We start from the raw sequence: 20,457 nt of genomic DNA, 5'->3' as shown, positions 1-20,457 counted from the left end.
CGTCGTCTAACGTCGTCTAACGTCGTCTAACGTCATCTAACGTCATCTAACGTCCTTGGGTGGTGCAGGTGGTTAAAATGCCCAGCCACTAACTGAAAAGTCGAGGTCCAAGTTCACCCAGAGGTACTGCAGAAGAAAGGCCTGGTGATCTGCTCCCGAAAACTCAGCCTTTGAAAACCCTATGGAGCATAGTTCTACTCTGATGCTCATGGGGTCACCATGAGTCAGAAGGGACTTGATGGCAACCGGTTATATTTATTTAGTTACTTTAAGTCGCCACCACTTTGTAGATGAAACTCTGGGGAGATAAACATACAGCAACTTGGAGTCTGAGGATGTCCACTGCAAAGTCTTTTGACCCAGGACCTTCTCTTACACAACAGTGGGATGGTTCCTAAACTGGGAATTCATTTCTAAAGCCAGCCCTTAAAGCAAAAATTGCTTATAGTAAAAATTACCTTTGAAAATCGCCTCTGGTCAAAATTATCTTGGAAAATCAATCGCAGAGGTAAAACTTGTTTATGCAACTCTGAACCTAAGTTCTCATGCACAACGTGTTTGAGGACCACTGGCGTAAAAGAAGGAAAGACAACAGACCGTCCACCCCTGCTGCCTTTCGGAAAAAGAGCAAACTCTGTCTGGAAGAAGAGTGTGAGCAGAATCCTCACCTGTCCCTGCTGTTCCGCAAGCTTCACTGCCATTTGGTTTAGCTCTAAGCCCCCAAAACTGTTAGGACATCTTAATGGATTGGTTTGTTGGTGAGGATTAAGCAAGAAAACAGGGTTGCGCTTCCAGGGGCGGGCTTCGCCTCCAAAATCAAGGCGTAGATTACATGCATGTGTGACAGGACTCTGTTGCGGCGGTTTCCCACCTCTTTCGGACACCTCTGTCTTTCTAGGGATCCACTGAGGAATCTGGAGTCTGTTCTCTGCTGGTCAGTTGTTGCAAACCCCACTTGAGCCAGCTGGTTCCCCCAAAGTCCATCCCTTGTGGCTTCAGGGAAAGGTTCATCCCCAAGTCTTGTCTAGAAGATGTTTTTTCCACTGCTCCCTTCCCAACTTTGGGTCTCTCTTGAGAAGCTGGATGTATGGGTTGTTTTTCCATTAGAGCAATTGAAAAGCCCACATGTCTACCCAGAGTGGGAAATGCTACCTGAGCACACGCGGCGGACGCCTCTCTTTTGTTGTGGTCACACAATTCCCTACCCATTTCTGCGATGAGGTCGCCGCTCTGAAATGAATCCTTCTCTTTGCAGAACGCGGGGCGCAGTGCGGGTGAACGCAATACCATTGAATTTTGTTTGTACTTGGAGTGGGACGTTCCATTCTTTGGGAGCATAAAACCCATCAGCATACAGCCTTCCTCCCTCCCGCCTAGTATGACAGTTATTGACCTCTGCAAAAAGAGTCTCATAATTAAATTTGCTGTGTTTTTGTGCTTATGCGCACCTCTCTTTCTCTCTAGCTGTTGACAGACCAGCTTTTATGTTTATTTATTTATTTTTAGTATTGAAATCTCTTGTGTTGGAAGGACCTGTTCCATTAACGGGGACCTATTCCATTAACGGAGACCTATTCTGTTTACGCCAACGCTGGAATACATTTAAAAATGTCTCGCAGTATAAAGAGTGCTCTTAGATATTTCTATAGAAACGTGTGTTCTGTGGCGCTGGATGGAGACCGTTGATGTAGCTGAGGTTAATTATCTGGGCTCTTGCTGGGTACATTGGAAGCTGTGGGCTTCTGCCTGTTCACAGACTAAAACTGGACCACCAAGGGGCGTGTGCGTGGCCCTGTGCCCAGCTGATACAGGCGAAGTCCTGTTGATGGAGGGAGGTGTTGTATCGAACGATAAGAACACCACCAAGATGACGGTTTTGCAATTTCCTGAGGTAGGCATGGTTTATGACCGTGTACAAGGGGAAAGTTCGTGGCTATGCTCGCCAAGTGAGATTTTAGAAAACACAATACCTAAACTCAGATGGTACCTCTGCTCTAGGGATCTGTCACACGTAATCCCCTCAACAAACGTGTGAGGAGTGGCCTTATCCTCACTTTGAAGAAGGAGAAACTGAGGCTCAGAGAGGCATTCTGTGAGTCTCCATGCCACCCCTATGACACATTCGGTGGTCGGCAGGGCTTCCTTGACCCAAATCACTCACGTGTCACCTTCAGAAATCTCCTTCCGTCTGCAGGTCACCTGTGTGCTTACTCACTCATGTTTTCCTTTTAACTTGCTTACTAAAAACTGAAAACATTTATTTTAACAAGAAACTGTTGATCGCTACTGAAAATGGAAAGCTAACGCCAGGTGCCATTAAGAGAATGTTGCAAAAATAAATACACTGTAAACAAAGCCTGTTAATAAATAAATTCTAGCTAGAGACGGCTGTTGGCAGAAGGCCATGAGTCTCAGGCATATTCCTCTGCTAAGAAGAGATTTGGAAGTGGTGGTGGTGGTTGTGGGCTGCCACGGAGTTGGCCCCTGGCTCATGGTGACCCCACGCACAACAGGACGAAATGCTGCCCGGTCTCGTACCATCTTCACGGAGAGTGTTGGACCATTGCAATCCATAGGGTTTGTTTCCCTGTTTTTAAATTTTTTATCATAATACACACACAACAAATACACTATTTCATCAGTGTCTACATGTACACGCCGGTGATGATTGCGTTCTTCAAGGTGTACAACCATTTTCACTCTTTTCCCAGTGATCTCACCACCATTAATGTACATTCAATGCAACCTAAGCAAAAACCCCCTTTTCCCTCCTCCCTCCTGCCCCTGGTAACCATGAATTGCTTTTGGCTTCTATATATTTGCCTATTTCATGTAAGTGAGATCGTACAGTTTGTCCTTTGTGTGTGACTTCCTTCACGCAGCATAACGCTCTGAAGGTTCATCCGTGTTGTGGCATGCATTAGGACTTCATTCCTCTTTACGGCTGAGGAATGCCCCTTTGTGTGGATAGACCAAATTTTGCTTATCCATTCGTTGGTTGTTGGAATCTATGGGGTATTCATTTGTTGACTTTCACAAGTACATCACCAGATATTTCTTCCTAGTTCATCTTAGTCTGGAAGCTCTGCTGAAACCTGTTCAGCGTCATAACACACAAGCCTCCACAGACAGATGGGTGGTGGCTGCGCGTGAGGCGCATTGGCCGCGAATTGAACCAGGTCTCCCACATGGAAGGTGAGAATTCTGCCACTGAACCATGTCTACCCTCTTGGAAGTGTTAGGGAGGTGTTAAAGATGAATTGGCACCAGGTTGAGACTTTCTTCTTTCCTTAATCAGAAGGATTCAAAGAGAACAGAGGAGAGCTTTCTTACGGTGTAACTCAGCTTGATTTAACTCTGTGTTTGTGAATCTCCTAAAATCATCTCCCACTGGGTGCTCAAGCTCCTCCCTGGAGCCCTCCCCACTTTTTTTTCTTTTTCTGTCGTTAGGATTTCTGCTGGCTTGTATTTTCTTATCTAGTATTTCCTCAACCTGTGTATGGTCTTGGCCTATTTAAACTCTACACTCAATAGAGTTGGCTGTTGAGCTATAGAATGGCATTCTAGAAAGATCCACTTTGATAAGCCCTCCCTTCTCTGCTTCGCTGAGGGGGAAGTCTGCTAGAAGCTTCTGGAAGCAGCCTCAAACTCTGCATTCCTAAAATTGAGATGTTGATGTCCAGCCTGCTGACAGCGTACCATCTGCAGTAGGGGGGACTGAGAGGTGACCACTGTGGCTGGGACACAGCGAGGGGAGGGAGCCCAGGAAAGGGGTGGGCTTCAGGTGAGGCGGGAGGTGCGGGGCACACCTGCCGCCTTCGCAGGCCCTGCAAGGGGGGAGCTTGATCTTTCTCCTGATAGACTGGGGAGCCATTGAAGGCTTTGGGTGGAGGGGAGGAGAACAGGGGATGGGTCAGACAGAGCGGATGTGAGGGACCAGTGAGAGGCTGCTGACACAAACCAAGGACAGCAGTCTGAAAAAGAACTTGGAAACAGGGATGCTGCACCTAAACCAAAAAACCCATTGGTGTCGAGTCAATTCCGACTCTCAGTGACCCTATAGGACAGAGTAGAACTGCCCTATAGGGCTTCCAAGGCCGTCTTGGAAGAAGTACAGCCAGAATGCCTTAGAAGCGATGATGGTAAGATGTCATCTCACATACTTTGGACATGTTATCAGGAGAGACCAGTCGCTGGAGAAGGACATTATGCTTGGTAAAGTAGAGGGTCAGCCAAAAAGAGGAAGACCCTCAACGAGAAGGATTGACACAGTGGCTGCAACAATGGACTCAAACATAGTGATGAGTGGGAGGATGGCCCAGGACTGGGCAGTGTTTCGCTCTGTTGTACACAGGGTCACTATGGTTTGGAACCGACTCATGAGTTGGAACCGACTCAACAGCACCTGACAACACGCAAACCTTTATGGAAGCAGACTGCCACAGCTTTCTCCCTCTGAGCAACCGGTGGGTTCGAACCACCTACCTTTCAGTTAGCAGCCAAGGGCTTAACGGCTGTGCCACCAGGGCTCCTATGCTGCACCAAGAGGAAGAGAAAAGCTAAGGAATCGTTTTTAACTACATGTGCGTGCATGATGCTTTGTTTTAGGAAATGCAAACATGGTAGATAAGGATAATGTTCACTTCGGCCACCCTCTAGATTAGTCTTCTAGGACTGCTGTGAGTAAACACCACAAACTGGGTGGCTCACAGGAGCAGACATTTCTCGTCTCAGAGTTCCGGAGGCCAGCATTCTGCATTCAGGGTGTCTGCACAAGCACTTTTTCTGTAAAGGCTTTATGCGAGGACCTTCTCTCAGCTTTCTTTGCTTCTGGTGGCCCAAGGCGTTCCCCTGGATCGCAGCTGCAGCATAATTCCACCCTCACGTGGTGTCTTCCCTCTGTCTGTCCGTATCTCTTCTCTCTTATGAGGACACTCTTTTATCAGGCCCACCCTACCCTGGTATGACCTCATGTTAAGCTAACTGATAACATCTTCAAAGACCCTATTTCCCAACAAGGTCTCCAAAGCCGGGGTTAGAACTTGGACACATCTTCCTAAGGGATATAATCCAGTTCATAACATCCTCATTCCAGTACCCTCCTCAGATAAAGCTTGGAGTTTGCAGTGAATCTGCCAGATCTTTATCCCTGCATTTATAGATATTTATGTATGTGTTGAAAGCCTAAGGAGCACTGGTGGTGCAGTGGTTAAGCACTCGGCTGCTAACCGAAAGGTCGGAGGTTCAAACCTACCAGACGCTCCATGGGAGAAAGATGTGGCAGTCTGCCTCCATAAAGATTGCAGCCTTGGAAACCCTGTGGGACAGTTCTACTCTGTCCTATAGGGTCAGTATGAGTCCGAGTCAGCTTGATGCCAACAGATAGAAAACATACACATGTGCGTGTACGAGTACATGAGAGTGTGTGCACGTGTGTGTAACATAAGGGCGCCACCCTGCATAGCTCATTGAGCAACTTTTTTTTTTCACCCAGCAGTGTTTTTTACAGCTCCACCCTGTTGGAGCCCTGGTGGGTGATGGTTAAGAGCTCAGCTGCTAACCAAAAGGTTGGCAGTTTGAATCCACCAGCCACTCCTTGGAAACACTACGGGACAGTTCTAGTTTGTCCTATAGGGTAGCTGAGTCGGAAGTGAGTCGACTGCACATAATAACAACAACCACCCTGTTAATACGTATGGATCTATCTCATTCTTGTGATCAGGGACAGAGTCCCTTTGGGTGGAAATACTCTGCGTAGCCATTTTCCTGTTAATGGATAATTTGGTCATCTCCAATCTTCACTCGTTCCAGATGCGCCTTGAGCCCACTTTCACATCCCCTTGGCCCAAACACAAAGGCTCCTCTAGGGCGGATCCCAAGAAGAGGAATCGTTGGGGTTTTGCATGTCACGTTGCAAATTTAATAGATATTTCCAGATTGCTCCCGAACTTATACTCCTACCAGAAGCAGAGTCCCTCTCCTTTCCTTGATACATCAAACTTTTTTTAACCTCTAAGATGGGTGGAAAATGCTACCTTTCATGCCTGCAAACAGGGCCGTTTGTCCACCCCACCTTGCCTCCTACTGGGGGGCCAGCTGCCCATTCTGTCCATGTGTGGAGCTGGAGTTATCCCATGGAAAAAAGGACAAGGAGGGACCATGAGACCTTTTTTGTAAATTGCAGAGAAGTGACTTTCTCTTGGCCAGACTTTAAGCGCACTGGGTACAGTTTGATGTTCTTTCAAATGTTAATAGATTTGTTCCTTCGTTGAGGCACTGTGTCTCAGCCTGCTCTGAGAGGGACCCTCCACTGTAGGTGACATGAAGCCATGCAGGACTTCCTCTTCACCTCGCCAATTCCTTAGACCTGGTTAGAGATTTGCAAAAGAGATTAACTGATTTGCAGGCTGCCGGGCCCTGAGTATTACTCACAGCAGCTCAGGCTACTGGGGAGTAAACGGTGATGTTGGAGGCTTTAGTCAGACTGTTAACAGACTCTTCGTTCCTCATTACAAAATCAAGTCCAGGAGGGGATTCTCTCAGCCTTCTCTGGCTTGGTGGGGGGTTTGGGGGCCAGAGCTCAGACTCAGGGGGACGAAAGGAGAAGGCTTACCGAGATGTGCTTGCCAGCAGGAAAGCAGTGTTTCTTTTCACCAGCTTTGATTATTTCCAAACAACACCCTGGTTATCTTATTTTGAAATGTTGTCACTGGAGGTGGGAATTTAAACTCTGCATGCCTGCATTAGGAAGATGTCTTTTGGTTATGAGGAAAAGTAACTCAATTCAATTCAACTTAGGCAAAAAAAGAGATTGAATATCTCCTGTGACAGAGAGTGGCTTCGGACTCGGCTGGATCCGGAGGTTCTGATGGCATCCTCGGGATTGAGTTTCTCTCCCTCTCTTTCTTTCTCCTTTTTTTTAAAAACATAACCTTTTATTGTGTTTTCGGTGATGGTGGTTACATTCTTCACAGTTCCTGAATGTTCTCATTATTTCCGTTCTGGTTGTTCTGTTTTGGCCCCTTTTTCTTCTGGGTCACCGTCACTGGGGCCTCTGCTTCTCGCCCCGTCTCTCCAAGCTCACGTAGGCCTGACCACTTTTCATAACCCAAGTGCCCACAAGTAGCCTCACCGGTTTGGGTCCTGTGCCTGTCCTTGAGCCATTACTGGGGTGAGTCGATGGACTGGTCCTGGCTCAGGCACCTGGAAGGGGTGGGTTGGGAATGATTTGCTTTTGGGGAACCATCTCTCCTACAGTGATTGAGAGTGAGGGGAGGTGGTTTCCCAAGAGAAAAAGGGGCATGGGTGCCAGGCAGACAGCTACTACAATGCCCACGCCATAGCTGTGCAAACATGGGGCAGCCCTCTCTCCATCCTGGTCAACACAATTGGGCATGCATTTCTGAACAGCTGGCCCTGGAAGGTGCAGGAGAGAAGCCTGCATGAACCCTTGCCTGCAGGTGACCCCAGACCTCTTTGTGGGCTAGACAGCACCCACACAGGCTGAGGTTCTCCTGCGTCTCCCAGACCGGCTCTGCGCTCGGCTGTGCGTGGGAGCCGGAAGGGGGTGAAAGCGCACATGACAGGGCCTTTGTCCTTACAGAGAGCACGGTCGGGCGGGGGAGCAGCTCAGGCTGGTAAACAAGTCATCATAAATGCAGTGCGACGCGGGGAGCTAGCTGATATGATTATGCGTCCAAATGAGGCCTCCTGACAAGGCCGGCTGCACGCCACGGCCTGAGTGGGCGGCCTAAACAGGGGGCACGGCGAGGGAGGGCTGCGAGCTTCCAAGCCCCCTGCAGAGGGGGCGTCCCAGGGCATCAGACACCCACAGGCTCCGCTCTTTTTGTCTCTTCTTCCCTCTTGGGATCATAAAGAATTGCCGCCACACACACTAAGCAGCCGCATACATGAAGGGCCTGGCACTTAACTACTATTTGCTTTTTATCTACAATGTTAAGCGTTTGCCTTGGCAATCACTAATAGATTCCTGTAGAAATGGAGCGACGCATTCGGAATTCTGGTTTCCACGTCCGCCTTCGGTGGGGAAGGCAAACGTGGCTGCTGCGGGAACGAGGGGTTCAGGTGGGGAGGTGGGCGGGCAGGACGGCAGAGTCATTTAGAGGGAGGCTGAAGTCCAGCTGCTTTAAAGATAAACGTCTGTTTATGTTTACAAAATAAAATGAGGCACAGGCCTTCAATACCAAACCCGAAAAGGAGGCTTGTTGCATTTAAAGGACTTTCTGAAAACCCATCTCCCCTTTGAGTCAGGAGAAGGCTCAGAATGCTGATCCCCGAGTTTTGTTCTGGCATTTTTACCTGTGAAGCCCGATAGAGTCAGAGGATAAGGCTGCATGTAAAGTGAGGCTCCTAGAGATGGGGCTCCAGCAGGTCTACAGCTTGGGGACAGAGGACGTGAGTGACCCTCGGCAAAGTGAGGCAGGAGCAGGACTCACCTGACCAGGCCTTTCCCTTCTCACCTCCACCCGGTACCTGGTCTTCACCAAGGCCCTTTTGGTTTTGGAGTCAAATGAACCTTTGGGATGAGTTCTGACTAAAATCAGTGGCAAGATGAGGCCGAATTGCATCACCGATGGTGGGCCAGAGAGGACAGGATATATAGACTGACGTTAAGGAGCCCTGGTGGTGCAATCGTTAATTGCTCAGCTGCTAACTGAAACATCGGCAGTTTGAACCTACCCAGCGGCTCCGAGGGAGAAAGACCTGGCAATTTGCTCCCGTAAAGATTACAGCAAAGGAAATCTGCCCTATAGGGCAGGTCTTCTCTGTCACATGGGGTCGCTATGAGTTGGAATCTTCTCGATGGTACCCATCAACAATAGACAGACATTAAATGGCATAGAATCACAACGAGAAGGTTACTTTCTTTTCAATTCCCGTTTAAGCCTCTTGATTACGTCATGCAAAAAGTTCCGGTTTGATGCTCATGTGCCTTTAACACTTGCCCAAACCTTTACTAATCTCCCTTTTCAACAAAGAGAGATTTGGTCTCAGCATCTAGCTAGAATTTGAGAACATAGTTTTGTTTTTCTTGTATTTATTTTCACAGGTACTGTCTTATGCCAAATACCTCAAAAGCCTTCTTATCCATCCTGCCCAGCTCCCTCCCAGGACAGGCATTGGAGAGCCAAATTCTCTCTTTCTGTCTCTGCCTCACGTGGGGACGAGGGTTGAGCAGGGGCAGGAGTTTTCTTCTTGGATTTAAAATTCATTAGAGTCTTGACTTTGCCTCTGACTCGTCTCTTGGGCAAGGAACGTCTTTTCCTTCGTCTGTAAAATGGGGGTACAATTTCAGACTGCACAGGGGTCAGAAACAATCACCGCTGCTGACTCATTTACTCTGCCCTTGATAACCCCACAAAGCCAGTCTCTTCACCTGGCCCTTCTGCCCTATGGGATTGTTGAGAGGTTCAAGTTACCAGAGGTGGAGAGCGTGAGAGAGCTTCGTGAACTGTGAAGTGCCTTCTAGGTGTGTGGTTATCCTGGTCAACAGAGGAGGGGGAAAGCGATACTCAACGTTCACCCCAGATCTGGGGAGGACAGCGCCAAGCCAAAAGAATGAGCAACAAATGGTGGGATTTCATACTGCTCATGGGGAGAGCTCCTTGATGGTTGGGGGGATGTTTGGGAGCACTTTATTGTATGCTGCTACATGGATGCGTATATGTTTTCCATACTTCGGCGAGGGACTAGCTGTGGAAGGAGAGAAGACAGTGGTGCCTGGGTCATGCTTCCTGCTCTAGCTGGATGCCATGGCAGGCCTCCCCTGGCAATGCCATGCTCTGCTTAGGCATCCTGGCTTCCCTTAAGCAGCCCCCTGGCCCTTACCCCAACTTTGGATGCTGGTGGGGAGCCTGGGGAATCGGCTCCAACAACAAGGATTGCTTCCAGCTTTAGCATTTTGGGTGTTCCCTCCAAATGCCTGTCCTCACCTAATTTCAATATGGCCCCGTAGGGTCAGGCAGGTGGACACCGGGTCCATGTCTGCTCTAACTGGGGGGTCTTGCCCAAGTCCATACAGCCAGGAAAAGAGATGCAAGTTCAAGTCTGAGGTTTTGACTTTGCTAGAACTCTCAAAAACCTGGCTTGTTTATTTCCTTTCCTCCCGGAGACATGAAAGAGTGATTTTTTTGTACCACCCTCGGCACAGACATTAGCGGTCATTTTCTGTCATTTTCAGCTCTCCTGTCTGAGACGAGGCACCTGTCATGCCGTGAATGGACAAAAGCCATTTCTATAAGTACTCACATTTGGAATTATTAAGCGTTCATTAAGCATCCCTGGGTGCAAAGCTGTCCTGGGGATGTTTGTTTCTCAATTTTCCACAATTTCCTTATTTTTTTCCCCCAGAGCTGAAGGCAGATTGAAAAATGAACGCAGTGCTTTTGAGTCTGAATCATAGTTAATGTACAACGCCCCCACCTTAACGGTGATGTTTCCTTCCTGCCCCCTCTCATCTCTGCTCTTATCAATCGGATGAAGTTCTTTTTCGTTTTAACCCTTATTCTCGGGTTTGAACTTTTGCTTTCTTCCTCACTGCCTGCTAGGAAAAAAATGAGTGCAACCGTGGTGGCCAGCCCTAGCCTGGATGCCGTCCTGAGCGGCATGGAAAGATCAAGAAGGCAGCAGAGGCTGCCTTTGTACCAGGAGGCTCAGAGGCAGGCAGCTCGCCGGCAGCCAGTACCCTGGGTGCTGAATCAGCCTCCCGCGGGGCCCCCACCGTCTGATGGGCATGAGAGGGCCCTGAGACCCGAATTTCCACCTGGACCCCTTCTAGAACAAGCACTAGGGCCCGAAGCCCCCCCAGACTGCGCCCCCCCAGCTACGCGACTCTGGGTCTTACATGAGCAGACAAACAGGCTCTGCTGTTTTCTTTCTTTTTTTTTTGACAGCAACCTCACATAACCTCCAAAGTTGCCCATGAATTTACCAAAACTCTTTATGAAACTATTTTAACCTCTGGTGGGGGTTAAAAAACAAGCCCTGCAAATTTATTCCCCGGAAGAGGCAAAGCACGACTTGTTGTTGCTGGGAAATCGTCTTCCAAGCTTCAAGGGGGCCCCCTAGTGCTGGTCGGCGAGGGACCTGCAGGCCAGCTCCCTTCTCCCCGCATTTCCCAGCCTGGCGCTGGGTTCCAGCCTGGCTTCTCCTCCTTCTAGGCTCTGACCGTGCCCAGATGTGTGTCTGGGGATGACCCCCTTGCCCGGTGCCCTCGGGGGGACCTGCTCTGAATACCGGGGGACCCCTGGGCACGAATCTGTTATGTATCTGGGAGACCAGGAGGCTGAAGGAAGGTGCAAGCCAAAGCTAAAGGGAAGGAGAAGAGGCTTGAGACCCGAGTCCTGGGCTCTTCGGAATAGACTGGAGCCCTGCGGAGGAAGCGACTCTGGTCACTGCTTGTCAGCCCACAGTGACCCTGGGTTTCTCACGAGTCCCACCGTTTGCACAAGCCACCTTCCTTCCGTGTGTGCAAGAGCAGAGAGCAGACCTGAGGAGAGCGGCCGGGAGCCTGGCCGAGAGCAGGAGGGAAGGAAACACGAGGGAGGAGGAGGATGAGAAGAAGGGGCAAAAGAAAGCAAGGCCCAAAAGGGGGCCTGAGGGGCCTTTTAGGGGCTTGGGGACCCAAGGGACGTGAAGCAGAAGCCAGGATCCTGCTGCAAAAAGCCGGCTCCAGCAGGTCTTCTAGCCTGTTCTGTTGGCAAGTATGCAAGAGGTTTTCATCCTCTCCTGCTTGGAGACACACTGGTTCTCTTGCAGAGCTGGCCACGTTTTTACAAAGCACGTGTAAAAATATTAAAAAGCAAATGTTCTCAAGTAGGGGTGCATACGAGGAGGGAACCCATAGCAACCTGTCCAGCAGAGGCCGTGTGGCGCAATGGTCCGTGGCACCCCAAACAAAGACTGCCCTGATTCAAGTCTGAGCTCTAGGGCCTGTGGTCTGGTATGTGACTCAGCACCTCTATACTGCAGGTTCCCCATCCGTAAAACGGGGGTGATAATGGCAGTACCCAGTTTGTAGGGCTGTTGAGGTATCATTTATGTAGATGATTTAAGACAGCGCCATGCACCATAAACATCTGGGCTATTGTGCGGTGAGAATGTCCGCCCAGTGTTGCAGATTTCTCTCCAGAGAGAAGCCGAAACCCAGGACTGTGTCTAATGTAAGACTTCCCAATTGTTACATGATGAGAAAGAATTCAAAGGTGCCTGCGTGGACAAGTGGTTTGCAACTGGCTACTAACCTAAAAGTTGACACTTCAAACCCACCCAGTGGCTCCGTGGAAGAAAGGCCTGGTGAACTGCTTTCGTAAAGATTACTCCAAGGAAACTCCGTGGAGCAGTTCTACTCTGTAACACCTGGAGTCACCGTAAGTCAGAACGGACTTGACGGCAGTGGGTTTGGTTATTTATTTATTTAGGAATGAATTCACATTCAAAGATACACACACACACACAAACACGCGCACACGCACACAGTCCAGGCCCAAATATAGTCAGCTAGTTTGAACCCTTTCAGCAGCCATCTATCCCCATCACCCAGCCCTTCACACCCAGGCCGCTTGATCCAAATGCAGAAATCAGTGTGGCCACAGCCCTGTGGGTGGTGGATTTGGGGAACAAGCCCTTCTTCTCCTGTCCTCCTGGAGAACATAGGAGGGGACCCACTCTCAGTGCAGGCACACCAGGAAGACTTCAGGGGCCGCAGTGGAAGTGTGACGTCACATGGGTGGCCATGGGGACGCTTCCTCTCCTTGGCCCCAGAGACTCTGCCCCTCCCTCCAGACGAGCGTGTGCTCTGCTCACCCCAGATTTCCACCAACCCCGAGACCTCTGGAGCTTCCAGGCTTGCCTGGGCTTCTCATCTGTGTTCTAGGGACACATCTTCCAGGGTGGCTTCTCGTGTGTCCCTGGAGCCCAATACTCTACTGCACCAGGAAGAAGGACAACTGTGTGGAGTCTCCTTTCCTGTCCAGTGCCATGCCCCTCCTGGTGACATGCCCTCTGCCCCAAACCCTGTTGATGTATCTTCCCATCTACTCTTCCCATCCCATCACTGAGATAAATCTGCTGCTCCTTGTGCATTCATTCAGACACTTGTTCACTCAACAGCTATTCTGAGCTGACTCTGCACTGGACATTGTGTCCTACAGGGCAAATCAAGCACATTTCATAGAGTCCTCATTGTCTCCGAAAACGTTGAGCCTTTAATGCTCTTCCAAGTTTAATAGAGAAAAACAACAACAGAAATGACATGCTACAGTGGTTCCGAAAAGCTCAGTGGAGGAGACAGCAGTGAACCAAAGACCTGCCGTCCCGTTTATCTTCCTTCAAATGAATTAAGTAGAATACAGTATTGATTTTTAAAAATCCCCACATTGAAGGTTCAAAAGAAATTGGTTTTGCATGTTTTAATATGAAAGCAATTGTTTTCCTTTTTAAAGGGCTTCCTGGGTCTGTAGATTTTCTTTTTCCCTTTTCACTCAGTAGAGTAGAATCCTGCAAGCTGCTAAGTGGAGGGGGGAATGGCTTTTCATTTTTCACTTATTAATCTTTATCTGCTTTAGCTTCTAAATGCCATGTTGTGTTGTGCTTAATTTCAATTAATTTTGATTCATTTAAGTAACATTCTATTACAGATTCAATGTGGGTTGAATATATAGGGTTTCTAAAAATGAAAAGTGGGGAGTCTTTTCCCATTACTGAACATTTTGATCAAAGATTCTGTAGAAGAATCCTGATCAAAAGGGGGTAAATGCAGAACAGAATTTCAAATTCTCATGGACTCCAGACTTTCTGGAGACATGGAGGCTGGATGAACCCCTGAAACTATTGCCTTGAGATAATCTTTAAACCTTCAACCAAAAATATCCTCTGAAGTCATCTTAAAACCAATCAATAATTTAGCTTAACCAGTAAAAAATACCTGCCCTGAGCATTATGCTCTTTTAAGAACTCTCTATATGGGATCATATTGCAACAGCAACTTGAAAGATTAGATAGGAACCTTAGGGGGCAGTGAGTTTATGTGACTAGGGGAGGAACAACTCAGAAAAGGAAGGTGAGAATGGGTGCATAACTGGAAGAAAGTAATCAATATCACTGAAATGTACATGTAGAAACGGTTGAACCGGTGTGTGTTTTGCTGGGTATATTCTCAACAACAACAAAATAAATAAAATTAAAAAACTGTGCCATGGGGGGAGTGGGGAGCTTTTTTTTATTGTTGTAGTTTAAGTGAAAGTTTACGATTCAAGTTAGTCTCTCATACAAAAATTTATACATACATTGTTATGTGACCCTCATTACTCTCCCTATACTGTGACAGCACATTCCTCCTTTCCACTCCTGATTTCCCACATCCATTCAACCAGCTCCTGACCCTCTCTTCCTTCTCATCTCACCTCCGGACAGAAGCTGCCTGTTTAGTCTCATGTATCTACTTGAGCTAAGAAGCGCGCCCTTTATGAGTATCATTTTATGTCCCACAGTCCAGTCCAATCTTTATCTGAAGAGTTGGCCTCGGGGATTGTTTTAGTTCTGGGTTGACAGAGAGTCCGGGGGCCATGCTTTCTGGGGTTCCTCCAGTCTCAGTCAGACTGTTAAGTCTGGTCTTTTTACTAGAATTTGAGTTCTGCACCCCACCTTTCTCCTGCTCCATCAGGGCCGGGGGGTGGGGGGGAGCTTTTTAAGTCATTCTGCATTAAAATTAAGAAAAGCCCCTTCACTGGGTTCACCCTGAAAGTCCCTGTGTAAAGGTGGAGGGTCTTTTCACTCTTGTTTGTTTTGTTCAGCCTTTCCCCTCCTTGCCTTGGACTTTCCTCAACTGGTTTACAAGACTAGCTTGGGCCCCACAGCTTGAGACTTTCAGTATCGCTAAGGACAGAGGGCGTATTTGTTCTTTGCTTCCAGTTTTGCCACCTCCATAAATTTGGGGAGTCACTAGGCAGTCATCTGTGTAGTTAGATAAGGAAGAAAATGATGATTTCTCTATTGTTTTGCTTAGAAGAATGAGAAACCAGATCAATCAATGCCGGTTGAAAAAGTCCCTTTATAAAAAAGACTGACTTCTTTCATCAAAGTCATGATTTGTGTCTCATATGCAAACACGCTAGACAGCTTTCCAGGGGCTGGAAGCAAACGAGCAAGGTTTGAATTTTAAGTCCATCATTACTCGACATTAAAACCAAAAATCCAAACCTGTTACCGTCAAGTCGATTCCGACTCATGCCTAACCCTAAGATTTTAGGTAAATCTTTAATCCCACCTTTAATCTGGGTAGGAGGGGGATGGGGTCAGCAGGTATATCCTCTGGGCCATGAGGAAGCAGGTGCAATCTCCGTAAGAGTCAGGCTGACCCTTTGGTACGGACCACAGTTCTTGGCTTCATGGAACTAAAATCAACTCAAAAAGGCACAACTGAGCCTGTGTTGCTCACACAATGAAAAGCCCAGGGCTGGGCCAGGCTGAGCGTGGGGACCCAAGCCATATCACCAGGGCCTTGCTTGGCCCTCTTCACTTCTGAGTCCACTTCCCTGTGTTGCCTTCGTCCCTGGGCATGGGGCTGTCCTTAGTGGCCCCTGGTTTACATTCTACCCACTTGGCCATTGTGGTAGAAAAAGAGCTTCCTTCTCTTTTTCTTTTGGTGAAAGTACATACAGCCAAAGATAGACCATTTCAACAATTTCTACATGTACTATTCAATGACATTGATTACCTTCTTCAAGGTGTGCTACCATTCTCTCTGTGCTTTTCCAAATCATTCTACCACCATTTTCTTAAATTCACTGCCCCCCTAAGCCTCCCATCTAACCTTTCCAGTTGCCATTGTCAATTTGATCTCATATAGATCAAGAGCTTCCTTTTCTTAACATTTCTAATAAAAGTCTCAAGATTGACTCTTATTTAGTGAGGCTGAACCTCTACTTGGCCAAGTGGGTAGAACAGGCCCATTCCTGAGGATGGGAGGTGGTAGTTACAAGTCAATCAGCTTCCATTGGGAGGGGATGTTTCCTGAAGGAGAATTGAGGTGGGGGGTGGCTGCTGAACATCTAAAACAAGAGATGTATATCACCACTTATTCTTGGTTCCCAAGTAGATGGGACCAAATTGTAGCTCACATTCAGTAAGCTACGTTCTATGTGTTATGTGCTACAAGGTAACAGTTGCAGCACCGCTGTTGGTGCCCCACCCAGATCCTTTTCACCAGGTTAGGTCACCCCTCTGCATCTCCTAGCTGCTAAATGTGTTGACTGCTTACAACTGTTACCTGTCCTTTCTCCAGAGGATTGCACTTGGCTGATGGGGGCCGCCTTATCCTCTACACCGCCGCCCCCGTCACACACACGATCTGGGAGGTGATCTACAGCCACTGACTGATTGATGTGGGGATATAACAGCCCAGCCCATTTGCCTCTGGGTGGGGACAGATTGTGTGGTGCAATTCACACTTCTGAGTTCCCTGTGGGCTAAGGGCTGAGGCTAGATTTCTCCAGAGACTGCATCTTTATCTAACTTCTTCCTGCTTCTCCCACTCCTGTTTCTCCCTCGATCACTCCCTCAATAAGTCACCTACACAGGGACACAAGACAGCAGTTGTCTATACACCATGACTGGGTGGCGCAAGTGGTTTGCATTCGGCTGTTAACCTAAAGGTTGGCGGTTCAAACTCACCTGGTGGTTCTTCAGGAGAAAGGCCTGGCAAACTGCTGTGTAAAGATTGCTGTTGTTGGGTGCCGTCAAATTGATTTTGACTCATGGTGACCCCATGTAACGGAGTAGAACTGCCCCATAGGGTTTTCTAGGTCAATGGTTTGAACCCACCAGCTGCTCCACAGGAGAAAGATATGGCAGTCTGCTTCCATAGGGCTGCTATGAGTTGGAATTGACTCAGAGGCGATGGGTTTTGGCTTTGATCATCGTTACTGCAGCAGATTGCCAGGTCTTTCTTCTGCAGAACAGGTGAGTGGGTTTGAGCCACCAACTTTTAAGTTAGCAATTGAGCACTTAACTGTTGCATTACCAGGGCTTCTTTCAAGAATGCAGCCAAGAAAACCCTATGGAGCAGTTATACTCTGTAACACATGGGATCGCCGTAAGTTGGAATTGACTCAAAGGGAAAGAGTGTTTTTGATTTTTTAATCATGTATGCCCCAACATAAAGCTGTTCCTTACTTTCTCAATATGAAGATCAAAAAAGGTTTTGGGAATATAGATGCAAAAATTCTCAATGAAATTCTAGCCAATAGAATTCCGCATTATATTAAAAAAATAATACACTACAACCAAGTGGGATTCATACCAGGTATGCAAGGATGGTTCAACATTAGAAAATCAATCAACGTAATCCACCACATAAATAAAAGAATCCATTATCATCTCAACTGATGCAAAAAAAGGCATTCGATAAAATCCATTATCATCTCAACTGATGCAAAAAAAGGCATTCGATAAAGTCCAACAACCATTCCTGATGCAAACTCTCAATAAAATTGGAATAGAAGGAAATTCTTCAACATAATAAAGGGCATCTATACAAAAACCAACAGCCAACATCATTCTCAATGGAGAGAGGCTGAAAACGTTCCCCCTGAGAACAGGAACAAGACAAAGATGTCCTTTATCACCACTCCTATTTAACATTGTGCTGGAAGTCCTGTCTAGAACAATAAGGCAAGAGAAAGGAATAAAAGGGCATCTAAATTGGGAAGGAAGAAATAAAACTATCCCTATTTGTGAAAGATATGATACTATATAGAGAGAACCCAAAAGACTCCACAAGAAAACTACTGGAACTAATAGATTCAGCAAAGTAGCAGGATACAAGATAAACATACAGATATCCCTTGGATTCCTATACACCAATAAACAGAACTATGAAAAGGAAATCAGGAAAGCAATACCATTTATAATAACCCCTAAAAAAATAAAATACTTTAGGAATAATCTAACCAGGATGTAAAAGACCTATTCAAAGAAAACTACAAAACACTACTGCAAGAAACCAAAAGAGATCTACATAAATGGAAAAACATACCATGCTCATGGATAGGTAGACTCAACATTGTGAAAATGTCAATTCTACCCAAAGCAGTCTACAAATACAATGCAATCCCAATCCAAATACCAACAGCATTCTTTAAAGAGATGGAAAAACTAATCATTAACTTTATATGGAAAAGAAAGAGGTCCTAGATAAGTAAAGCACTATTGAAGAAGAAGAACAAAGTAGGAGGCCTTGCACTATCTGGCCTCAGAACCTACTATACAGCGAAGGTAGTCAAAACAGCCCGGTACTGATACAATGACAGACACATTGACCAATGGAACAGAACTGAGAACCCAGATGTAAATCCATCCACCTACCTTCATCTGATCTTCAGCAAGGTCCCAAAGTCCATTAAATGGGGAAAAGACAGTCTTTTTTAACAAATGATGCTGGCAAAACTGATGTCCTCCTCCAGGGACTGATCCCTCCTGATAACATGTCCAAAGTATATAAGACGTAGTCTTGTCATCCTTGCTTCTAAGGAGCATTTTCGTTGTACTTCTTCCAAGACAGATTTGTTCATTCTTTTGGCAGTCCATGGTATATTCAATATTCTTTGCTAACATCACAATTCAAAGGTGTCAAATCTTCTTCTTTGGTCTTCCTTATTCATTGTCCAGCTCTCACATGCATATGAGGTGATCGAAAACATCATGGCTTGGGTCAGGCACACCTTAGTCTTCAAGGTGACGTCTTTGCTTTTCAACACTTCAAAGAGATCTTTTCAACACTTTGCAGCAGATTTGCCCAATGCAATGTGTCTTTTGATTTCTTGACTGCTGTTTCCATGGGTGTTGATTGTGGATCCAAGTAAAAGGAAATCCTTGACAACTTCAATCTTTTCTCCATTTATCATGATGTTGCTTATTGGACCAGTTGTGAGGATTTTTGTTTTGTTTATGTTGAGGTGTAATCCATACTGAAGACTGTGGTCGTTTATGTTCATCAGTAAGTGCTTCATGTCCTCTTCACTTTCATCAAGCAAGGCTGTGTCATCTGCATATTGTGGGTTGTTAGTGAGTCTTCTTCCAGTCCTGATGCCCCATTCTTCTTCATATAGTCCAGCTTCTTTGATTATTTGCTCAGCATACAGATTAAATAGGTATGGTGAAAGGATACAACCCTGACACACACCATTCCTGACTGTAAATCACACAGAATCCCCTTGTTCTGTCCGAACAACTGCCTCTTGATCTATGTACAGATTCTTCATGGGGACAATTAAGTGTTCTGGAATTCCCATTCTTTGCAATGTTATCTGTAATCTGTTATGATGCACACAGTTGAATGCCTTTGAATAGATAATAAAACATAGGTAAACATCTTTCTGGTATTCTCTGCTTTCAGCCAGGATCCATCTGACATCAGCAGTGACATCCTGGTTCTGTGTCCTCTTCTGAATCCAGCCTGAATTTCTGGCAGTTCCCTGTCGATACACTGCTGCCCCTGCTTTTGAATGATCTTCAGCAAAATTTTACTTGAGTGTGATATTAATGATATTGTTTGATAATTTTCACATTCAGTTGGATCACCTTTCTTGGGAATAGGCACAAATATGGATCTCTTCCAGTCAGTTGGCCAGGTAGACAAGTGAGCACTTCCAGCACTGCATGCATTTGTTGAAACATCTCAATTGATATTCGGTCAATTCCTGGAGATTTGTTTTTCACCAGTGCCTTCAGTGCAGCTTGGACTTCTTCCTTCAGTACCATTGGTTCCTGTTCATATGCTACCTCCTGAAATGGTTGAACGTCGGTCAATTCTTTTTGATATAATGACTCTGTGTAGTCCTTCCATCTTCTTTTAGGTTTCCTGCGGCGTTTACATTTTCCCCATAGAATCCTTCACTATTGCAACTCGAGGCTTGAATTTTTTCTTCAGTTCTTTCAGTTTGAGAAATGCCAAGCGTGTTCTTCCCTTTTAGTTTTCTATCTCCGGGTCTTTGTACATTTCATTTTAATACTTTGTCTTCTCGAGCTGCCCTTTGAAATCTTCTGTTCAGCTCTTTTACTTCATCATTTCTTCCATTCACTTTAGCTACTCTATGTTTAAGAACAAGTTTCAGACTCTCTTCTGACATCCATTTTGGTCTTTTCATTCTTTCATGTCTTTTTAATGACCTCTTGCTTTCTTCATGTATGATGTCTTTGATGTCATTCCACAACTTGTCTGGCCTTCAGTCATTAGTGTTCACCATGTCAAATCTGTTCTTGAGATGGTCTCTAAATTTAGGTGGGATATACTCAAGGTCATACTTTGGCTCTGGTGGACTTGTTCTAATTTTCTCCAGTTTAACTTGAACTTGCATATGAGCAATTGATGGTCTTTTCTGAAGTCGGTCCCTGGCCTTGTTCTGACTGATGATATTATGCTCTTCCATCGTCTCTTTC

General features: G+C 46.5%; 1 protein-coding gene across 1 annotated transcript in view; it reads left to right on the top strand.

Moving 5' to 3' along the window:
* ZNF831 (zinc finger protein 831) overlaps positions 1-20,457 on the top strand; it is a 105,399-nt gene that overhangs the window by 49,577 nt on the left and 35,365 nt on the right. The gene's annotated exons all lie outside the window — the stretch shown is intronic.

Source organism: Trichechus manatus, unplaced genomic scaffold, assembly GCF_000243295.1.
Source record: "Trichechus manatus latirostris isolate Lorelei unplaced genomic scaffold, TriManLat1.0 scaffold00008, whole genome shotgun sequence".
In the NCBI taxonomy this organism is placed as follows: domain Eukaryota; kingdom Metazoa; phylum Chordata; class Mammalia; order Sirenia; family Trichechidae; genus Trichechus; species Trichechus manatus.
Note: the sequence above shows the minus strand (reverse complement) of the source record. Positions and strands in the feature narration are given on the sequence as shown.